The 21,927-nt window shown below is 47.1% G+C and overlaps 1 long non-coding RNA gene across 1 annotated transcript in view; it reads right to left on the minus strand.

The window, feature by feature from the left end:
* Positions 1 to 4,748: 4,748 nt before the first annotated feature.
* LOC134474774 (uncharacterized) overlaps positions 4,749 to 21,927 on the minus strand; it is a 53,697-nt gene continuing 36,518 nt past the window's right edge. The window contains exon 3 of the long non-coding RNA XR_010045620.1: positions 4,749 to 5,280. This is a non-coding gene — a long non-coding RNA (uncharacterized LOC134474774). The remainder of the gene's footprint in view (positions 5,281 to 21,927) is intronic.

Consider the following 21,927-nt stretch of genomic DNA (forward strand, 5'->3'; position numbering starts at 1 on the left):
GTGTAAGCATATACATAAACCCTAAACATTGCATGCTACAGAGTGGTTAAGTGAATCGTGGGGTAAGACTAGGTCAGTTAGGAGCTGCCTCCTAGGTCGTGACTGTGCTTGGTGTTTGAGAACTGCTGTAGGAATAGAGGGAAGGGGCGAGATTCCAAAGATACTTGCACCATAGGTACAATCCCCAGCGTAGGTCAGTCCCTGGATGTGAGGGGTACAGGGGAAACAGGTGTCAAGAACAATAAATGCCTGAGTTTCTGGCTTGGGCAGCTGAGTAGATAAAGGTGTTTTTTACTGAGATGGATGAATGCCGAGGAGAATGTGTGTGTGTGTGTGTGTGTGTGTGTGTGTGTGTGTGTGTGTGTGTTTGCGTGCTTGTGGGGGTGGGGATGATGAATCTAGCTTTCAACAGGTTGAGTCTGGCAACCGACCAAGGCTATTCACTGAACAGTTGGCTATGTGGGTCTGAAGCTCAGAGAGACCTGAGCTAGCAACACAGATTTAAACATCAGTTAGCTTCCAGCTGGCACGTGAAGGCACAGGAATGGCAATGGATGATGTCGCCCTGGAGGGCTGCACAGGCAGGGCAGGACACAGGCTGAGGATCCTCATCATGGAATGGGTAGTAGAAGAATATGGTGCACAGCGGAGACTGAGAAGGAGCAGTCAAGTAGGAGAAAAGCCAGGGCAGAGGGATTGTGGTCAACAGCATCAGTTGGTGCTGGAGGTCAGGTCAGATAAGAATTTAGCAGTATCCATTGTGTTTAGCAGCAGGAGAGTCCCTTCGACCTTGGAGGAGACCATTCCCCTGGGGGACTGATGATTGAAGCCAGCACAAGTGGCTTCAGAAATGACAGGGAGGTAAGGAGTGTAGCTGTGTTGTTTAGAGTTGGGCTGTGAAGGGGATAGAGAGCTAAGGTAGCAGCTGAAGGGGAGCACGACAAGACTGTTGAGATGGACAGACACAAACATCTTCAAATGCTGTTGGGAAGGGGAGCCAGTGGAAAAATACAAAAAGGTCTGCAAGGGCTTAACGCCAAACCGATTTTGTTGTTGTTTGTGGTGTGCAGCTGAGCTGGAAATCGATCACACGTGTGGGCCAGAGCGAGGCCAGCCTAGAGAATACAGAGCACCTGAGGCAACCAGGTGCACACGTTGTTAGGCAGAGGGGTTTCACCTGACGCCAACCTTGGTGCATATAGATGCACACCCTGCAGCTGCTGGATGGTTCTTCTCCGTCAGGACAGGGGCTCAGCCCGACCTCAGCTTTCTGCATTCTGTCTCTTATCTCCGTTTCTTCATCTGCCAACGTCCTCCTCCAAGGAATTTCAAGAGCTGCACTGAACGCGGCAGTTGTTTTGCTTTTGTTTTATTCTGAGACAGGGTCTTGCTATGCAGTGCAGACTGGCCTTGAACTCACTATGTGCCCAGGCTGGTCTCCAACTCGAGCGAGCCTCTTTAGAGCTGGGATCACAAGTATCACCACCACGCCCGGCTCAGAATGTTAACAGCGGTGTCAACACCTTTGGGTGGTGCAATCCAGAGGCCTCTGGATCTTCAAAAACAGGCTAACAGATGTTCGATGCAATTTTAGTATTGTCTGTTTGACAGCCATGAAATTCTCTCCAGTGTGTGCATCTACGCATATACAGAGATTCGTGAGATGTGCGCACTCTCTCTTGCCTATTTTGGGTAGCAGAGCACAGCCAGAAGCGCCGCATTGATGACTAGGGGTGATAATCGGCACCCCGGATGGCCCGGTGATTTGTACCCCCAGGAGTTCAGCCTGTGTTCAAAGCTCCTCCAGCCCAGAATCAAGGCTGTTTGTGTGATCAAAGAACATGGTACAAGTGACAAGACGGGTGTGGTTCCAAAAGCACTGCCACCTCAGCCTTAGCCCTTTGCATTCCAAACTCTGGAGGAAGCCAGATCCGAATTTTAAAGGCTCTCAAGAAATTCTGGCTGGGCGTGGTGGTGCACTCCCATAATCCTAGCTCCAGGGAGGCTGAAGCAGGAGGATCACCATGAATTTGAAGTCAGCCTGGCTATAAAGGCAGTTCAAAGCCAGCCTGAACTTCAGTGAAACCTTGTTTCAAAAAGACGAAAAGAAAAAAAAAAAAGTGCTGTAGCCCTCAAGGAGCGATACTGAGGCCTTGGCCGAGACTCAGCACCAACTCACCCGTCCTGGGATATGGGTGAGCAGAACAGAACCACTGCACAGCAGGTTCAGGAGACCTGCACCACAACCTCCCGCTGGGCTGCTCTTGGATCCACAGCCCACAGAAATGATGAGAAATATTAGTCAGTAACGATCATTACTGACTTAAGCTGCTACGTTTTGGAGTGGTTTGCAGTGAACTATCAGCACCTTACACAGGCCTCAGGCAGCAGTGTTTAAGAACGTGTGTACTGACTGTGAGATTGAATGCTCAGACCTTTCTCTGTGGGAGAAGCACCCCCTCCTCTCTCTCTTTCTCTCTCTCTCTTTCTCTTTCTCTCTCTCTCTCTCACACACACACACACACACACACACACACACACACACTGGTCGTGACCCCTACTGTGTAGACAATTCTTAGTGTGTGAATGCCATGCATGACTCAAGCAGGAGTCAAGTATTGTGCAATTTCTCAGAAGCTATAGTTTCAGGATGTAATTTTGATGGAAGTAAACTTGAAAAGTTTCAAATTGCATAATAAATGACATTCCATTGCCATGACAACTACTATTTAATCACGCCTGTTCACATGAACTTTTAGCCTGTGGGAGTTTAGGTTCTCCTAGCTCACATGGGAAAGCAACTGGTGTTAGCGTTTTGTTTTTTTTTTTAAATTGTAACACAATTGGAGTTAGACCAGGGATGGGCAGTGCTGACTCCTAGAGCTACTGGACCGTGAATTCAGCACCTAGGGTTATCAAACCTGCTAAGGTCAGGGGTCAGCTTTCTCCGTTCATTTTTCATTGCCAGTACAGTGTCTCCTACATAGTACTAGTTTATTGATATGTTGAATAAATAGTAATTGTTTTTTCTTTTTGAGACAGAGTATTGCTTTGCAATTCAGGCTGGCCTTGGCCTCACTTTGCAGCTCAGGCTGGTTTTGTATTCGCAATGATCCTCTTGCCTCAGCCTCCCAAGCGCTGGGATTATAGGCGTGCACCACCAAGCAATTGTTAATTGGCTGTGGTAGACACTCTGGGAGGGTGAGGCAGGAGGACTTCAAATTCAAACCCAGTCTGGGCAACTTAGCAACTTCACAAGATTCTGTCTCAAAACAAAAATTAAAAAACAAGAGGGGCTAGGAATGTATCTCTAAATATAAATTGCCAGTCTCACCCCTCCATGCACATAATGGTTGAATCAATATAAATTCCATTCCTGTCCCTCTTTCCCTTATTCTACTCAAAGAGCTCAAAAGAGCTTCCTAAGGACCCCTTGGGAAGGGCTGGGGATTTTGCTCAGTGGCACAAGCACCTGCCTGGCATGCAAGATCATGAGTTCAATCCCTTTTAAAAGATCCCCTTGGAAGGTTCTGCCCCTTTCATTTCCAAAGAGTGGGTGTAGCAGTCTCTGCTGCCCCTGCCCCATGCCGTGCCCTGAGAAGCAGGTTAACTGGAGGAGGACGACTTGGGTCCCACCAGCAACCCCCTCCCTTCCTGCCCACAATGGCCCTAGTGCCAGACTGGGGGATGTCAGGAACACCTGATGAGACTCAGGGAAGACTCATCTTTTCCAATGAGGTTCTGTAGCTTTCATTTTAGGGCTCAGGGGTTGAGTCTGGCAACTGAGACACATTTTGGTCACCCAACAAGCATGGCCTCCTTCCCTGTCCTCCTAGGGGAGGCAAATCTTGCTTCTGGACAGTCAGTGAACTGTGCCCAGCCCCAGCTATCCTGCACAGTTCCAGACTAATTCTCCCACTTCCACATTCTGGCCCCCGCAGGGTGAGGATGCCGCTTGCCTGGCCAGACAGCAATATTTCTGGCTAAGCCTGGGTGCTTTCTGAGCTTGTCACCTGGACCTGATGACAAGAGACAAGAATTGTTGCTGCGGAACTCGTGGGACAGGGAGCTCTGGTGGGTGAGAAGGAGGACTGAGATTATTCGACAGACAGGCTCCTGTAGCTACCAGCAGCTCTGTGACTTCCCTGATGACTTGCAGATAAGCCTGGGAGATGGATGGCTGGAGACTGGCAGGGCCACATGGCCTGGATGTGGGTAGACTGGGGACTCTGGGCACCCTGCTGCTGGAACACTTGTGGCAGGAGCACTTGTTTCTGAAACCAGATACCTTACAACAACCAGCTCCTGGCTCTCTGTTTATAAGTGATGGAGGCAGCCGGTCCTGGGAGAGGACAACCTGACACAGGAATTAAAACAACTTCGCGTCCAGACAAGCCTAAAGGCTGCGAGGAGGGGAGAAAGTGTTCCTAGTGCTCTTGGCTGTGTCTCTGTGGAGCACATTCGGAGCCCACAGAGCCCTGCACGTATCTCTCCCTCTACCAAAATTTTCATTATTTTTTTAAAGAACTTTCAAACTACATTAATTACTTTTTTTTCAAAAAAAACTTTGTGACTTTGGTGAGTAAGCTGGACAATTATTTTTACTCTCAGGGTACAGGGAGGAAACAGACAGAACAGGAGCCATGTGCAGAAGCCCTGCATGGGTTAAGGAGCTGTCGTTAAGTGTGAAGGGCTCCTGACTCAGCCACGGGCTTTCCAGGACCCCACATCCCAGTGTGGGCCAAAGATGGGGCCTGCTTCCTCCTTTTCCTGTGTGCACCAAGTACTGTGGGCCTGGTACCCCTCAACTCACTAAGGACCTCAGGAGTCGGTGTGCGGCATCCACTTTATAGGTGTACCCCTGGGCACTCCCACAAACTGGAGCAATTCCCCTGGGGCAGAAAGTGGCAGTGCTGGGATTTTAATCTTGGTGTGGTAGGTGGCTTTGTGGGGAGCCACCACGGGCTCACGGGCTCCTTTCCGAGTCTCCTTACTTCTGTGAATTCCTGCAATGAGATCCGCCAAGCCAGCTGGAAAAATGCAAACAATGTGCCTTTGACTTTTTGAAGCCAGTTGGCAGTTTAGTGATTTATCATTCGATGAAGGCAGAGAATAAAAACAAAATTTGGAAACAAGTGACTTCCCAAGGAGAAAGGGGACCAGTTGTGCTGTGTTGTTTATTTACACAGGAGGGCAGATGGAATTCCTCTCCTGAATGCCTTGGGCAAGGGCCGCTGATCCTCTGAATTCCTCCTCTGTCTTGTCACAAGGCAGGGTGTCCTGTAAAATCAAGAAAGGGTTTCAGTGTCCACCACCAACTCCCCGTCCCCTCGCTCCTCACCATATCCAGGAGCCCGGCGTCAGAAGGCAAAGGCCACTGCCTCTCCAGCGGACCTCCCTGCAATGCGTTCCAACAGTCAGAGGGGTTGCACCAGCCCCTGACTCGAGGCTTTTGTCCATAAAACACTTACCAAGCATGGTACACACACATACATGTTTATATATGCATACACATAGTATATATATATATATATATATATATATATATATATATGCCAATATTGTATACAATAATAATGAATGATTACTTAATATCTCCTGACATTTTCTATGCCCCCAGAGAGCCTTTTAAAAAATTTAGGTTTCAACTAATCTCAACCTCATACTACCCTTGTGAGCTAGGGATTTGTAAACCTCCATTTACAGATCTCTGAGTTCCCCCGAAAGTCAGAGCTAGCTGGAAAATAATCAGCCTTGAGAACCAGAGATCAAAAATGCCAGCCCAATCAGCCCACCCTGGCCTCACCTGCTGTCACTCCTCTAGCTCGGTGGCTACGCTGCTAGGCAATAAGGCAAGGATGGGCTGACTGGGCTGCTGTTTTTATCTACATAGCTTTATTTTTATTTTTTTGGTCTTTTTCCTTTTCATCGGTACCGGGGATCGAACTCACGACTGCCTGCTTGCAAGGCAGGTGCTTATGCCGCTGAGCTAAATCCCCAGCCCATGGGCTGCTGTTTTTGATTTCTAGTTTGCAGCGCTGATTATTTCACGGCTATATCTTATTCTGGGAAAGAGGGAGGATTATGGGGCACACAAAGGTAGAAAGGCCTGGCCGATGTGTAGGGTCGAGGCCAGTCTGCCTGATGACCCTGAGTCTGTCACACATCAGAGGATCCCATCCCCACAAAGACAAGGAAGTCTGATGCTACATTTGGATTGAGTGTGCCCCAAGACCTGGTTGCCAGGGGGATGCGACTGGGAGGTTACGGAACTCGGATAGACAGTTGAGTGAGGTAGAGATATTACTGACAATCAGACAGGGCTAAGCCCTGGAGAAATCAATACAAAAGATGAAAACACATTACAACTGTGGCCGGAGGCATGCCCTATGGAGGCCAGGCCTCAAGATAAAGGCAGAATGGCCAGGCCTACCTGCCTCCCCAAGGGTGAGATTAGTGGTAATACCTGGTCCGATAAAGTCTAGCTAGACATCAGTCACCTCGGTGGGTGACCAAGACCCCGGACCTATCCCTTCCTGAAAAGTCTTTGTTCTTTCCATGTGCACTTGCTATGTGACCTTTCCCCCGCCTTGGATCAATATTACCAAAGGGGCAATACTTTTAACTTTATTGGTTAATTACAGTTTTATCCCACATTGCACTACCTTGTGATTCTGTAACCGTACTGTGATTCTGTTCTATATTTCTTCTAGAAAGTGGGGTCCATGGCAACCCATTTGGGTTCCCACCTGTCTCTCAGGAGCTGTTTCTCTCTCAACAAAATTCCCTACCCTAAACCTTCGTTGTTTCTTGGAGTTGTTCTTTGACTTTGGGAACATGAACTCAGCATACCCGACATCGAATAGGTTGAGAGTCGCATTTTTCCTTATGTCAGAACCTTCCAGAGGTGGCCCACATGGGGGGTCCTCAGTCACTGGGACTGTACCTCTGAGGTGGCCCCTGGAACACCTCTTTTCTTTGCTCCCTCAATCGTGATGTAAGCTGTGTTTTGGTCTTCCACCTGCCCTGTGTGACCAATGTGCTCGAGTCTCCCACTGCACTGGAGGAGGGACAGTGACAGCTGCTGTCATTGCAGCAGTGGTAGCAGTAATCTTCTTGTCTGTCTGTCCATCCAGCTGCTCTTTCATTCTTGATTTCTTTCTTGTCCAGTATTGGAGACTGAATGCAGGGCCTTAACATTCATCTCCTACGCCTTTTAACAGGTTCTTTTTTACTCTGAGACAGTGTCTTGCTAAATCGTGAAACTGCCAAAGCTGTGCTTGAACCTGCAACCCTCCTGCTTCAGCCTCTCAGGGTGCTGGGATTACAGCTCTGCACAGCATACCCTGTTGTGGGCAATAATCTTGATGCAACACTTAAAAGGCCAGGGCTGTGGCACGGACCCTCAATGTCTGCATATCTCCTTGAAAACTGAACTCTAAGTTTTTAAGATCTACTCTGTGCTGTCCATGTTTTTTAAGCGACTCCCCAGTTCTGGAGGCAGCTCTTATCCTTTTCCTTAACAGATGAGAAAACTCAGGCTCACAGGCCTGGTTAGGATAGGGCTGCATTTGAATCCAGGAAACATGAACTTCCTGCTTTATTTATCTTGTTATCATTTTTAATTAATATATTTCCAAAATATACTTCCCCTCTGCCTTCTTTAGAAAGCAGTGCAACCCAATGCCAGTTTTTCTTGTCAACTGAGGCCACCACTGTGAACACAAGCCGTGGTCTTGTGCACAGGGAGAGGCCCTGGTTGCAGGCTTGTGCAGCCACTGACCAGCCTGATCTACCCTGCTGTGTTCCCTACTCCCCAGAGGTGCTTTCGGGGATTATTAAGTTTTATAGGGCGATGGGGCTTTATAGCCCTATAAATATCCCAGTCTCTTCTTGTCCTCAGAATTGTTTTCTTCCAGATTCTCGCCTTGTGACCTTCTTTGCTCTCTGTCATCCCTTGTTGAAGCCAAGTGCCCATACATTTATTTCTGTAGCTTCCACCCATCCCACTGGCACTTGCCTACTTTCTATTTGGTGTTTACAGTGGAAAGCAATGAACGATGCCCAAGGAAGTCAAAGATTGTGTCTAAATAAATCAGGTATGATGGGCAGAGGCCCTGTCACGACCCTCCGGATTGAGCTGCTCCTATCAGATAGCACTGTGTCGTAGATTGGAGAGGTAGAATTCTCATAGTTTGACTCACTTAGGCTCCGTAACGTGGATCAGAAATCAGGCCTTCTTCTTGCGTAGCTTCCTGCCTGTCCCGCTGGCTTAGTCTGCAACATGGTGACAATGATCAGACATTTGTAGCTGTCACATTTGACTTCTGTGGGACCTATCAGGTGAGGCAGAACTGAAAAGATCTTTGGAAGCAGGGCCAATAGATTGAAAGAGCCCTCAAATGACTTCCTTGGCTCACAGACCCTCAGACAGCCTTCTGGGGATTAAAGGCCCTTGAAACTGTTTTGTTTTTGTGGATGACACTAAAACTGAAAGTTATTCTACAGCCCCTTCACATCATGGCAGTCACTGGTGCATTAAGAAAGGATGAAACAGCTTCAACCCCATCTCAGCTCTTCCCCTTACTTTTATTTTCCCATGGGTTTGGGTGAGACGAACTTAAATTTTTCTCTTCTTCTGGGTCCTGAGCACGGATTCTGCAGAATTACAGTGGTTCTGTGGATGCCCCAAACCTCCCTCTGGCTTCATCCCTAGTACACAAGGCATCTGCATTTCTGTGACCCCTTCGTTTCCCATGCAGCACGTCTGAGGGTGCAGCAGCCTTTGTGAAGTCTGAGGACACTAGCAGGAGACGGTTCCATCGCCCTCCACCAACCAAATTAAACACTAAACTGCCTGTTCCAAATGGCTCCTGGCCATTTCTACTTGCTCAGAACCACACTGGGTTTACTAGCTTTCTCTCCTTGTCTCCCCTTGTCCCACATTCCAGTGTATTTTTTATGCTGAGCAAAGAATCCTCCTCTCTCCTGCCCCTGTCTTGCCAGATAACATTTTGTCCTTTCCTTACATACTCCTTCATTCATTCATCCATCTATCCATCCATCCATCCATCCATCTGTTCCACACTGATTAAGTAATATCCACAAGGAGGCACCATGCCAAGCCCTGCTGAGGATACAGAGATGGGCCAGACAGTGATCCTGAGTTTGTACCGCCAACAATCCACTACAGCAGGTAAGATATGCTCTGGATAGCAAGAACCTCAGTTACAAGGTGCTAGGAAACCCAAGTGTATGAGAAGAGAGGCCACGCTGTAGAGGACCACATGAGCCTGGTTCAGGACAGCTTCTCAGATCCTTCCTGGCAGAGGGGCAAAGGCCTGATGTCCGAGGTCCAAAGGGGCTGAGGGGTGGCAGGAAGGATCTCGGCACCAGAGTTACAGTAAGTAAAGAAAGGAGTAGGTATCTAAAGTCCCTAGGTGAATCTTTCTTCCTCCTTTCTCCACCATCAACTCTGTCACCCAGCCTGACTCTCTTACCAGGCTGGGTGACAGCACAGGTAAGAAGGGAAGTGGCCTCTGCCCTGGGCAGCATGACTTAAACCTCTTGGCCCCCTTGGTAATAGTGATGGCTAAGGTCACATCTCTCTTCTGTGCATGTAACTATTAGAGGATGTATCTGGCACACAGTAGGTGCTTAATGTCTATCTGCTAAATGAATAGATAAGAGGAATGATAATTGATTGTGTCATGAGTGAGGTATGCCCTTAATATAGACTGATAATGTTTGTGCTTTTTTTTAATGTCAGGATTGTTGAATATCAGTGGGAACAAGGTTCGTCAGTTTCATCAATCTGACTTCAGCGGGCACTTCAGACTTCACTTGGGAGTCCTGACCACAGCAATTCCAAGTGCTTGGTTTCATTCTAACCTTAATTACAGCTATTAACATTTAAACCACACATCACACTTTTCAGAATTGTATATAGGTTGTAGAAGCTGAAAGGGGGATTTAAAGAGGTAAAGCCCAGAGTCAGTACAGGATGGTCAAGCCAAAGGACCCAGCATCAGAGCGTAACCCTCTTATACTTACAGAGTAGCTTCAGGGAGCAGTGACACAAATCACAGACTTCTAATGACATCAAAGCTTAAAATTATATAAAAGAAACTTAATATCCTTTAATAGGATATTAAGACTTTTAATAGGATTTAAGACTTTTAATAAGTCTTAAATAAAGAGCTGAACAAATGGAAAGATATCCCATTCTCTTGGCTAGGAAGTTTAATATAGTAAAATATAAATACCAGTCAAGGTAGAATCTCAAGTCTTCTGAAAGACTAGACAACTTTGCATGACAAGAAAATGCCCCACAGAGCCTCTGCACCAAAGCTAGCATAGTACCAGGAGACACGAGGTGGTAAACAGGAAGCTGGGACAAAACCAACACTCCAGAAGAGGCATGCTGTCTGTGTGACTGGGATACACGATGAAGAGAGTGTTTTCTGTCGAAAATGCATACTGGCTATCTGACTGGAGGAGATAAAGCCCATCTCCTTAATCACTGCATTTACAAATAAATTCCAGACTGATTAAAAACCTTAACGTAAAACAAAACAAAATATTAAAATCTAGGAAACCTATGTATACTCTAGGGAATGGCAGTACCTCTTAAATTAAGACAGCAAGCCCAAAGCTATAAATGCAAAGATAGACATATGTTTTTTGGCATTAAGTACATTAAATTTGAAACAAACATATGAAAAAAATACCGTAAATGAGACAAAAGGCAGACATTAAATTTGGAGATTACATATGCTAGGTGAAAGATTAAACCTATAATGAAATTCTGAATAAAATGAGCATTTCAATAGAAAAACAGAAGAATAAATCCAAGTAGAAAAATAGAAGAGAGAATCTAAATGATTAACAAATGTACTAAAGACTCAGTATTAATGTAGAAATTGCAGAATAAATAATAAGATACTGTAGATAGAGGGAACTGAGTTCCTTACAAAGTTACCTTTAAGTTACCTTACGAAGGAAAACTTAAATTGTCAACTTTAAAATTTTTCTATAAGGAGCCAGATGTGGTAGTGCATGCCTATAATCCCAGCACTAGGGAGGCTGAGGCAGGGAGATTGCCTGGGCTACAGAGTGAGTTCAGGGACAGCCTGAACTATACAGGGAGACCTTGTCTCAAAAAAAAAAAAAAAAAAAAAATTTCTTTAAGGATAAGAATGCAATCTGAAATGCCTGTTACAAGTTAAGAGAGCACCTAACTCTGACTCAGTAACCTCACTGCGGTGCCTGTGACTTGTAGACTTGACAGCCTCAGCACAGGAGGCCTGGCTGCCTGAGGGTGCCAAGGGCAGCCTGGGCTCCAGGCAGTGCGGAGATGTGAGCGCCATCCTTGGGGTCCAACGCAGAGCCCAGGCATTGGCGGACGCACGTGTAGTGGCTAAACACAGGGAACAGGTCATAGCCTCTTAGCGGGCAAAGGAGTGAACAAGTCAGGTGGGTGCATGGAATGCTGGGCAGGCATTAGAAGTGCACACAGCTGTACTGACTGACTCGGAGGGGCGGATGGAGTCAGGGAAGAAAGAAGGGCTCGGCGGAGAAATGTGTAGCGCGGGATCTCTTCGTGTAAAATGTGCTATGTGCCATGCGTGGATGAGCATGAAAAGGGGTGTTAGAAGGCACACGTGGGGGAGAATGGGAAATGAGGCCAAGCAACCAGGCCAGCACAGACCGCAGCAGTCCTGATCAGGCTAGACTTGTAGAGACCAGACCAAACCAGTCCAAACCAGACCAAACCAGTCCACTCACACTTCACACATCCATGGTGAAGCCACAGGAGTAAATTACTCTAATGTTAAAAATGTGTGTGTGTAACATGTATGATGATGATCACTGAATTATTGGTGATGACAGTTCAATGGGGAGGGACCTTGGGAGGTGATGTTTATTTTCTTGAACTTTTCATATTAATTTTTTTAAACAATACAGTATGTATTATTTACATAGTTAGGAAAAAATTGAGAAGTACTTTTCACTGTTGGAAAAATGATTTCTGAAAAAAGGAAAAGTTAGAGAAGTTAGCAGTGTGCCGGCCGGGGCAGCCCTCCTGCCCTGTGCTTCCATAAGGCCCATCTACCTGCGTCCTCGCTGAGGATGGAGGCCACGATCACCGAGATGCGGACGTCCTGTGTGCACAGCACATCTCTGAACTCCACGCAGGCCACAGAGTGCATCGTCTAGGACACTGGCTTCTGCCCTGGGCCTCTTCTAGGGGATTTCTGGAGGGCAGGAGGCAGGGAGATAGGAAAGGAGTACGCAGGTCCTGTTTCAAGGCAAAGGGGCCCCACAGGAAAGCCAGTTCAGGGCTTCAGCTGTTCTGTAATTCAGGCACATGTGTTCAGTAGAGATGATGAAGACATCTGTCAGTGCCCTGCTGTCTGTAAGACCCCTGTACCCAACATTTGGACAAAATCACTGTCAGCAGGCCACACACAAAGACTGTAATTGTTCAGGAAACTCAGGAAAACAGGTGGACTGGTATCTGCTACATCATCCATCCAGCAGCTCCTTAGACAGCCACTGAAGCAGCGCCAGGGGCAGGACAATCTGCTCCAGGCTGCTCAGGCACAGAGCCAGGGAAAGGGTCCTGTCCTCAGGAAGGGAAAGCTGTGTGGGGATGGGACGTGCTGGACGAGCCTAGGCAGGAGACGCTCACGGGAGGAGGTGCTGCCCAGATCTGGGAACCTCAGGGACAGCTTCACAGAGGCTGCCAGCTCTGACTCAATCTGCATTCTCTGATGGAAACTTTACACTTAGGATAGTTTGAGGGACATTGGTGGTGGTGGTAGTGGGGTTATTTGTACTCTGTCAATGAGATTATTTTGGGTGTCTAGAGGCTGACTAACCTTTCCTGTAAAGGGCTAGACAGTAAGGGCTGTCAGTGTTCCCCTGCCTCCTCCTCTGTCTCGCATTTTAAAAATATAAAAACCATTCTATGCTCACAGCCTTCATAAAAAATGAGCCAAAGGCCAGATCTGGTCTGTAGCTGCGGCTTCCAATCTCTGTTCTAGAGAAGCCAGGTATCGGTATTAATAACAGTTATATCAAATTGGCTTGCTGTGCACTTCGGCTACACTGTTTTTTTAATGGATATATATCCAATAGAATTGTTATTTTTAAAATTTATTTTTAAAATTTATTTTATTGGGGCTGGGGATTTAGCTCAGCGGCATAAGCGCCTGCCTTGAAGCACGTGGTCGTGAGTTCGATTCCTGATACCAATTAAAAAAAAAAGTTAAAATTCGTTTTATTCATAGATAAAACATGGAAAGAAACTATGACAAAATTTTAAAGTATATCCGTCAGGGGGTAACAATAGTGCATACCTTGCACATTGTCATTCCCAAATCATTCACCCAAAGCACAAGACATCTGCCTTTAATTGTCCAAACAATACTAGCACAAATCTCAGAGCTCAGAGAAATCGGTAGTGTAACTATCTTAACCATTTTTATATACATATACATATACATATACATATACATACACATATACATGTTTTTTCTTTTAGTTTGTCACACTAATGAAGCCATATAATGTTTACACATGTGTGTCTTATTTATTTCACTAATAAGTATGTTCTCAAGGTGCATCCATTTACCTATAAACTGTCCAGTTTATCATTCTTTATGGCTGAGTAGTATATTGCATAATAACACCACATCTTTTTTATCCATCCCTCAGTTGATGGGCATTTAGGTTGTTTCCAAAATCTGGCTATTACAAATTGTGCTGCTATAAACATGGGTGCACATATATCACTGTGGTATGATGTTTTTAATTCTTTTGGGAAGATACCCAGAAGAGGAATAGCTGGGTTGAATGAGACCTCCAATCCTAGTTTTTTGAGGAATCTCCACACTGATTTTCACAGTGGTGGCGCCAATCTGCACTCCCACCAACAGTGAAGAAGGGTTCCTTTTTCCCCACACCTCCTCCAGAATTTGTTATTGGTTGATTTCTAGAGGGTACCCTTCTTTCTGGGATGAGGTGGAACCTCAGTGTTGTTTTAATTTGCATCTCTCGAATGACCAGTGATGCTGAACATTTTTTCACATATTTATTTGCTGTTTATATTTCTTCATCTGAGAAGTATATATTCATCTCACATGCCCATTTTTGGACTAGATCTTTACATTTGGGAGGTCTGATTTTTTTGAGTTCTTTATATGTTCTTGATAGTAATCCTTTATCTGAGGAACAGCTGATAAACATTTTCTCCCACGTTGTGGGTTGTCTCTTCACTCTGTTGATGGTTTCTCTTGCTGTGCAAAAGCTTTTCAGTAGGATGAGATCCCAGTTGTTGATTCTTTGCAATAGTTCCTGTGCAATCAGGGTTTTGTTCATTAAGTCTTTGTCTACACCAATGTCTTCAAGAGTTTTCCCTACTTGATCTTCCAGAAGATTTAATGTTTGTTTTAATATTAAATTCTTTGATCCATTCTGATTTTAGCTTAGTACATGGTGAAAGACATGGGTCCAGTTTTAATCTGTGGCATGTGCAAAGCCAGTCTTTCCAGCACCATTTATTAAAGAGGCTGTCTTTTTTCCAGTGAATGTGTTTGGCACCTTTGTCAAAGATAAGGTGGCTGAGTGTGTTGGCAGTTTTGGCAGTTGTTTCTATATCTTCTATTCCACTGATCTTTGGGTCTGGTTTTTTTTTTTTTTCTTTCTTTCTTTCTTTTTTTGCCAGTAACACAGTGTTTTTATCACAGCAGCTTTATTGTACAATTTCAAGACAGGGATTGTGATGCCCACATCTTGTCTTTGTTGCCCAGAATTGCCTTTACTATTTTAGGTCTCTTCGGGTTCCAGATGAATTTTAGGATTGTTTCTCTAATTCTGTAAGATATGCTATCGGAATTCTGATTGGTATTGCACTGAATCTGTGTAACAGTTTTGGAAGTATGGCACTGATCGGAACTTTCAGAGGGCTTTGGCACCCAGCATCCATGGCCCCTGCCACCAGGTCAAGACAGCCCGTGAAGACCCTGGCAGCTTCTGGGACCTGAAATGTCCCTTTCAGAGTCACCCTCAAGGAGAAATACCCTGTGCTGTTCAGCACGGCTAAAGCACAGTTTTCTGGGATCAGCCTGTGGCATGGTGGATATGAGAGGAGGTGACTAGCAAGACCCTGGCCTTTTTGCTGCTGGGCGTTTGCCCACACACCAGTGAGTCAGCCCTCACTGCTCCTGGCAAGTGGCTAGCCTCCTGGTTTGAGCTTTAGCTTCTAACCACAAGACCTTGCATTCAGAAATAACACCGCTCCTACTTCCAAATATAATACAAAAGCAATGTAGTTTCAGTTGTACCTTGAAAGACATCTAAGGCTAATGATTATGCAGCTGTGAAGCACAGCAAAACATTTAGAATTCTGTGGAACTGTGTGTCACCCCAGCCCCATCAGTCAGGCAGCTCGCCCAGCATCTCCCTCTCTCCCTCTCAGAGCCCTTAAGCCCCAGGGAGCGCCTCTTTGCATGGGCCATCACATTAGCCTCCAACCTCATGACCCCCTCCTATGGTCTCATTCTGGCCAGAGCTGCATGATTAGGCTTTGGGAAGGCTTTGATGTGTGGGAGGAAGAAAGAGGAAAGCAAAGCCAGGGCCTAATACAACCAGAATCTTCCCCAGGCTGGTCCAGGTACTCCACGGTCTGGCTGTTATGGCTACTTCCTGTCTGCCGGGCAAGCAGGTGGGCAGCTGGGTGACCTTCCTCTCATCAGGTTGGTGCAAATCAGAGGAGACAAGTGCCCCCATCTCTCTGTTGAGAGACTCAAGATCAGGCAAGATTAAAAAGAGGAGAAAAAGAAAAAGGAGTCTATGAGCAGAAAATCCAAGCCACTGATTCTTTTTGCATTGACAATGAGTAGAAACAACTTCTGTCCTTCCAGAGACTAAAAGTGACCAGCAAGGGGCAGCGGCCACGTGGTACAGACTCTCCCATTCTGCTTGGTCACGCTGCTTCCTTTCTGTCTTCCTTTCAATCTGAGAAGCCCCTGGTGCCCACAGCTCTATTCCTCCCTTCTCCCCTTCCCTTCCTTTTTCACCAAGAGGAATAAGTTAAAAAAAAAAAAAATCTCTTGATCTTGTGGTTAGTCTGCAATTAAGACTCCCCTGGGGGCCTTTAGAAAAGGGTTCTTTCCAGATGGAGTAAATCAGATTCCCTGGGGTTGGGCTGGAACTTCAACAGCTTTTGAGAGGTTCCCTCCAGGATATTCTAAGAGGGAGCCTGGGTGGAGAACTAAGAAACCTAGAGACTGCTGCAAGTGGGGTTCAGGGTTACCTGGAGTCCAGGCCCCTGGGGGGGTCAGAGTTTGGGGCCCTAGACCAAGGGCTGCACCCAGCCTCGCAGGCTACAAGGAAGCTTTGAAAGCCAAGCTCATCTGGCACCTCTGCCTTGCCTCCCCAACCCCCCAAATCCTACCTCTTCCTGGAGGCTAGCGCGCCCCTCACCACCTCCCTCCACCTAAGTGAACACAGAGCTAGGCTCGGCTGGGCCAGCACACTGCCACACTTCCCCAGGAGCCTTTGTGCTGTTCAACTTCACTCTCAAAACCACGAGATTTCTGGCAAGTTATTAATCCCTATTAAACAAGCCATTAGTCACAATGATCTCCATTCCATAGTCAGGCAGAGTGAAGCAAGAAGGAAGCCTGCAAGGACCGCCTATGGGGCACAGACAGGCTGTGTGGCCCTGTGAACGCAGACCAGTCAGGTGTTGGAGCTGTTTGCCCTTCGGCCAAGACAGGCTGCAAGCGCGGGATTTCACATTGCTAAACCAAGGGTTGGTGATGAATGGGCTGCTCCCATGATTGCAGACTGACCACAAGATGCTATGCATAGGAACAACTTTCAGAGACCTGGAAAAAACAGATTTAAACTTAATACCATACTGAGCACTCGATTTTTCTTTGGTGCAAAACACAATTTCAGATTTGTGCTGTTATTAAGTAATGCATTACGACACTGATTAGAATCACATGGCAGTGTAAATGGTAGTTACAGGCACTCAGTAAATAGTTCTTAAATATCTAAAAGTGTTTCTAGGGGCTGGGGATTTAGCTCAGCGGCATAAGCACCTGCCTTGCAAGCAGGCAGTTGTGAGTTCGATCCCCGGTATTGATAAAAAAAAAAAAAGTTAAAAAAATAAGTAAATAAATAAAATAAAAGTATTTCTAAGATTCTGAGGGGGAATTAATTATTTAATTTGTTGCTTTATACTCACATGTCTTCACTGTGGTAGGTTTGGAAGATCCAGAAAAATGTCAGGAAGTCAATCTGAGATGAACAAGAAGAATGATCTTGTGCACCATTCTGAACCCTTTATTTTTATTTTGAGAAGGGTGTGGCTAAATTGCCGAGGCTCAAACCTGTCCCTCCTGCTGAAGCTCCCAGAGAGCTGGGGTTACAGGCATGCCGCTCAGTACAAGCCCTAGTACTGTCCCCGGAGAGAAAAACAGAGCAGAGAGTGGACAAGCAAGAAGACTGACCTGTGCTTGTACTTCCAGTTTGCCTTTTTAAAGCTCACATGCATGGCCCAGCCTCACCTCCTGGGGCTGGTGCTACTGAGCACTGCTACAAAGCACAAGCCATTTATTGAGGTATTGGGACCGTTTCTTTCATGCACAGGTCTTGAAATCTCCCTTGAGATTAGTTCCCAAGGTAGGGTGAGAGGGAGAAAGTATTCAGTCCAAGGGCTCTGCAGTCCCCCGTTTAATGCCTGCAACAGCCCTGGGGATAAATCAGGTGGCTCTTGTCCAGCTGAGGGTCTCGCCCCTCCTGAGATACACTCTGGATGGCAGCAGCAGTAGTAATGAACACTGAGAGTAATGATGTTTCTCACTGGCTTGCCACTTGATAAATCATAAACTACTTTAAATAAGTGAAAAGTACACAATTAATACCTAGCACTCACCAGTATAGTTAACAAATGCTAACATTCATCACATGAGTCATCACATGGCAGACACGATGACGGTGTCTTTTGAATACTTCCCCTATTTCATACTCTTTCCTCTTCCGCAGAGCAAATACCTATTCTAAAACTTGGTGTGAGCTGGAGGCGGTGGCATCAAAAGCAATCCCAACACTCTGGGAGGCTAAGGCAGGAATATAAGATGGAAAAGATGCCCAGCCTGGGCAACTTAAGTGACTCAGCAAGATTCTGCCTCGAAATTAAGGGGGATGTAGCTCAGTACAGAACCCCTGGATTCAATCCCCAGTACTAAAAAAAGTTGGTATGTATAATTCTCTCCATATGATATTTTACTGGTGTGGCTGCATCAAACAGTTTAGAGTATTGTACGGCTGACACTTATCTATGTAACTGTACATACCCACAATTTTTGTACTCATTGGTACTTGTTAGATTTGGTTCGTTTATTTTTTTACCTGGTGCATAATATTCCACGGCACAAATGAATCATCATCTATTCATTGTCCTGCTGATGGACATTTAGGCTGCTTCCAGCTTTTGGTTGTTACAAACAGTGCTGAGAAGAGCCTCTTTGAATGCTCTTTACACTCTCCGTAGTCCTGGTTTGTGCATGTACACTGCTCACATCGGATTCCACAGTCTTGCATTCAGTCTCCATGAAGCCACAGAGGGCTTCACTGTGGCAGTGCCATTGCCCTAATGACAGACACAGGGAAGGCCTGAGCTACAGCCCGCCTGGGACAAGTCACCTGACTCATGAGGTCGGAAGATGCATTCCCCTGATGCACCACCAAATGGGGGGGCCAGCAGTGGATCTGAGAGTGTGATCTGGGGTGAGTCATTTGCGCCTCCTGAACCCAGTTTCTTGGAGCACCGGGAATTACACCATTTACTTCACAGTGCTGCTGGGTAGCAAGTGTCAGGTTAATGTGGCAAACTGCGAATACATACCGCAAAATATTTTAATGAAAATAATGGGTCACGTGGTCATTCAGTCCCCCAAGTGTGACATTATACACATTCAACTCCCCAAGTACCAGCTTCTGTGATGGGTGAATGTGGACTAGAGTGGGGCCCGGAGAGCCCATAAGACTAGAATCCACCCAATCCCTCCTTCATAGAAGCATGCATTTAGCTAAATAATGTCCAAGTGCCAGAGGACTTTGTGGGCCACCAGAACACAGTTGCCTGTCTGGTTAAAAACCTTACCTAGCTTTTTCCCTGACCACTATGGGTATCCCTGCGGGATCTGGTTTTCCTCATCTTCAGCAAGGGAGGTGGCTGAACTGAGGTCTCTAAGGTATGTTTGGGTTTAAAGCTAAATCACTCACTGCTATCAGCTGATCCAACACAGTATCTAATTAGGCATCGTCACTGTTCCCTCTGGACCTCTGGATGGATGTCCTATTGGGCCCTTAATTAAATAGATTACTCAAGCTAATTTATCTAATGACTCTTGTTCTCAAGTTTCTTGTTCTAATTTTATTTAAATATAAGTTAAGATCCTTAGGTTTGGGTTTCTCGTATTCCCGAAATGTGCTCAGGAAAACCTGTAATCCAGTAGAGACGGGACAGATTTCCCAGCCTGGCAAGCTGGGCCCACCATATGCAGGCTGCACTAGCACTGTGAGCTCACGCTGTCACCTGACAGGCAGTGCCTGCCCGGTTAACGCCCGGATAAGGAGTGATGAGGTAATGTACGTGATTCAGAGGGCCACGAATGGGAAGTAACAGGAACTCAGAGACAGGCGCCTCCCTCTCCTCCTCTCTGTGAGCAAGGGGCCTGTTCTCAGCCCTTGAACCCCAATTCAGACTTGTGAAGGTCCCTTCTCTGGAGGCCTGGAGCATGATGGCACATCTCCTCCCCGCTGCTGGCCGGGCCAGTTCTCTGCCACGACTGGCGTCTCCTTCCGTGGTGGCATTTCAGGCACACTGGCTGATCTGGGCATTTCTATCCTTGAAAACAGCCCGGGGAGATCTTTTCTGGCAGTTTGCTCAAAACTGTTCATTTCTGGCTCCTTTTGCCAAAGCACCTTCTGTTGGACTTGGACTGGGTTTGTGGGCTGGCAGATGCTATCCCAGCAGGAGACATCTGCCCATAAAACAAGGCGTCCACCTTCCCCACAACAAGCCAGTGTGGTGCACCCCAGGCTCAGCACAGGGTGAGGAGGGGTGGACACTTGTGGCTGCTTCCCCAGCAGCAGAACCCTCAGTAATCATTCAGTGCCGATGCAGATGGCCTGTGTTGGTGGCAGGATGGGGCCACAGGTGGCTGGGGGGGGGGGGAATAAAGCTCCTGCAGGCCTCTCCTGTGCATGGTTAATACATGAGGTGACATTCAATGCCTCTGGCACAGCAGCTGGGAAGAGGAGCACAGTGAACTATGCAGGGAACTATGGCTCCAAAGATCGCTCCAGGCAGCTGAGCCGGACGGTCCTGAGCTGGACTGGTGCCTAGGGCTAGTGTAAAGGGGTTCCCATAGCTGAAGAGGATTTCTGAGGAGCTGGATTAAGTCAACAGTTTTCTTCCTTGATGCAGAAGGGTGGAGGCAGGGCTGCTGGGCTTTGCCTCTCAGTATGGGCCTGGGGATATCACTTCCAATCCTATACAACCCTGGAAAGGGCTGCATACAGGAGGACAATCAGGCATGGGGACTTGGGCCAAGACAAGAGCAAAACTGACAGGGGCGTTGTCTCAGACCAAGGTCAAAGCCCAGAGTCCAGAGAGAGTAGAGAGAGAGGCAGGAGCCACGCTGGGAGAGCTGAGAAGTGAGCCGTGTCACTGAGAGGTAACGCACAAGTAAGAGCTGGCTGCAGGGACTACCGTGGAGTGGCCATCTACTCTTCCTCTCTCCCGCCTTCTTTCTGTCTATCCTGTCATCCATCTTTCATCCACCTATCCAGCCATTCAGGCATCCATCCATCCATCCACCCACCATCTATCCATCCATCCATTCACCAACCATACATCTCTCCATCCCACCACCCATCCATCTATCCATCACCTATCCATCTACCCATCACCTATCCATCACCTATCCATCTACCCATCACCTATCCATCTATCCATCACCTATCCATCCATCCATCTGCCACCTGTCTTTCCATCCATCTATCCATTTTGGTTGAGAAGGGGTCTCACTAGCCTTTTCTAGCCCCCAAGATTCATCTACATAGTTGGATGTGCAAGTCGGGGCAGTTCTGTGTTCTAGGACAGGCGGGAACTGGACAAATGTTCTTTCTTCTTGGCTCTTTTCTTCCTGCTTTGTTCTCTGTGGTCAAAGCTGGGAGTGGGTGACAGAGAGGGGGAGAGAAGACAATTCCAGAGACAGGAAAGAGCACATGTAAAATTTCAGTGTGGGAGAAAACACAGTATGCAAGGAAGGTGGAGTGCAGGGTAGCAAGGCCTGTGTGTGTTGCATGAACATGTCAAAGTTCACATTCCCCAGATGAGTTCCTCAACACCATGAGCTCCTGGGTCTGCCCCAGCCCAGTCCTCTCCTGAGGTGTAAAGGAAACCCTTTAGGAACTAAGCCAAAGCCTGCAGAGTTGTTCTGACTCTGCCCCTCAAGCCCCATTCTCCACCTCCCAGAAAGACTTGCGGTTTCTCCATCCGTGATTCTACCACTCAGCTCCACTCTTGCAGCCAGGATGCAAGGGAAGCCAAGGGAGAGGCTCTTCCTCCAGGCAAGAAGAGGGCCATGAGACTATGTGCTCAGTGCCGGCTTCTGCAGCAGAGAATGGGAAGACCGAGCCGTCCTAGACAGAGGAGCCGCAGGACCCGTTTATAGCAGCAGCCAGGATAACTAGGGCCAGGTGACATCATGGGTTCTGGGCTCCATCCTGGGGCTTTTGGAAAGCATGCCTGAAGGCAGGATGTCTACCACCCCAGAGCTTCAGAGCACGAGTGTCCCTGCCCCCTGCCCTGCCTGTGGGGGCCCGGACGGCCTGAGC

The sequence above is a fragment of the Cavia porcellus genome, unplaced genomic scaffold (assembly GCF_034190915.1).
Source record: "Cavia porcellus strain 051 isolate PalLab524CR breed Dunkin Hartley unplaced genomic scaffold, mCavPor4.1 scaffold_38, whole genome shotgun sequence".
NCBI lineage: Eukaryota > Metazoa > Chordata > Mammalia > Rodentia > Caviidae > Cavia > Cavia porcellus.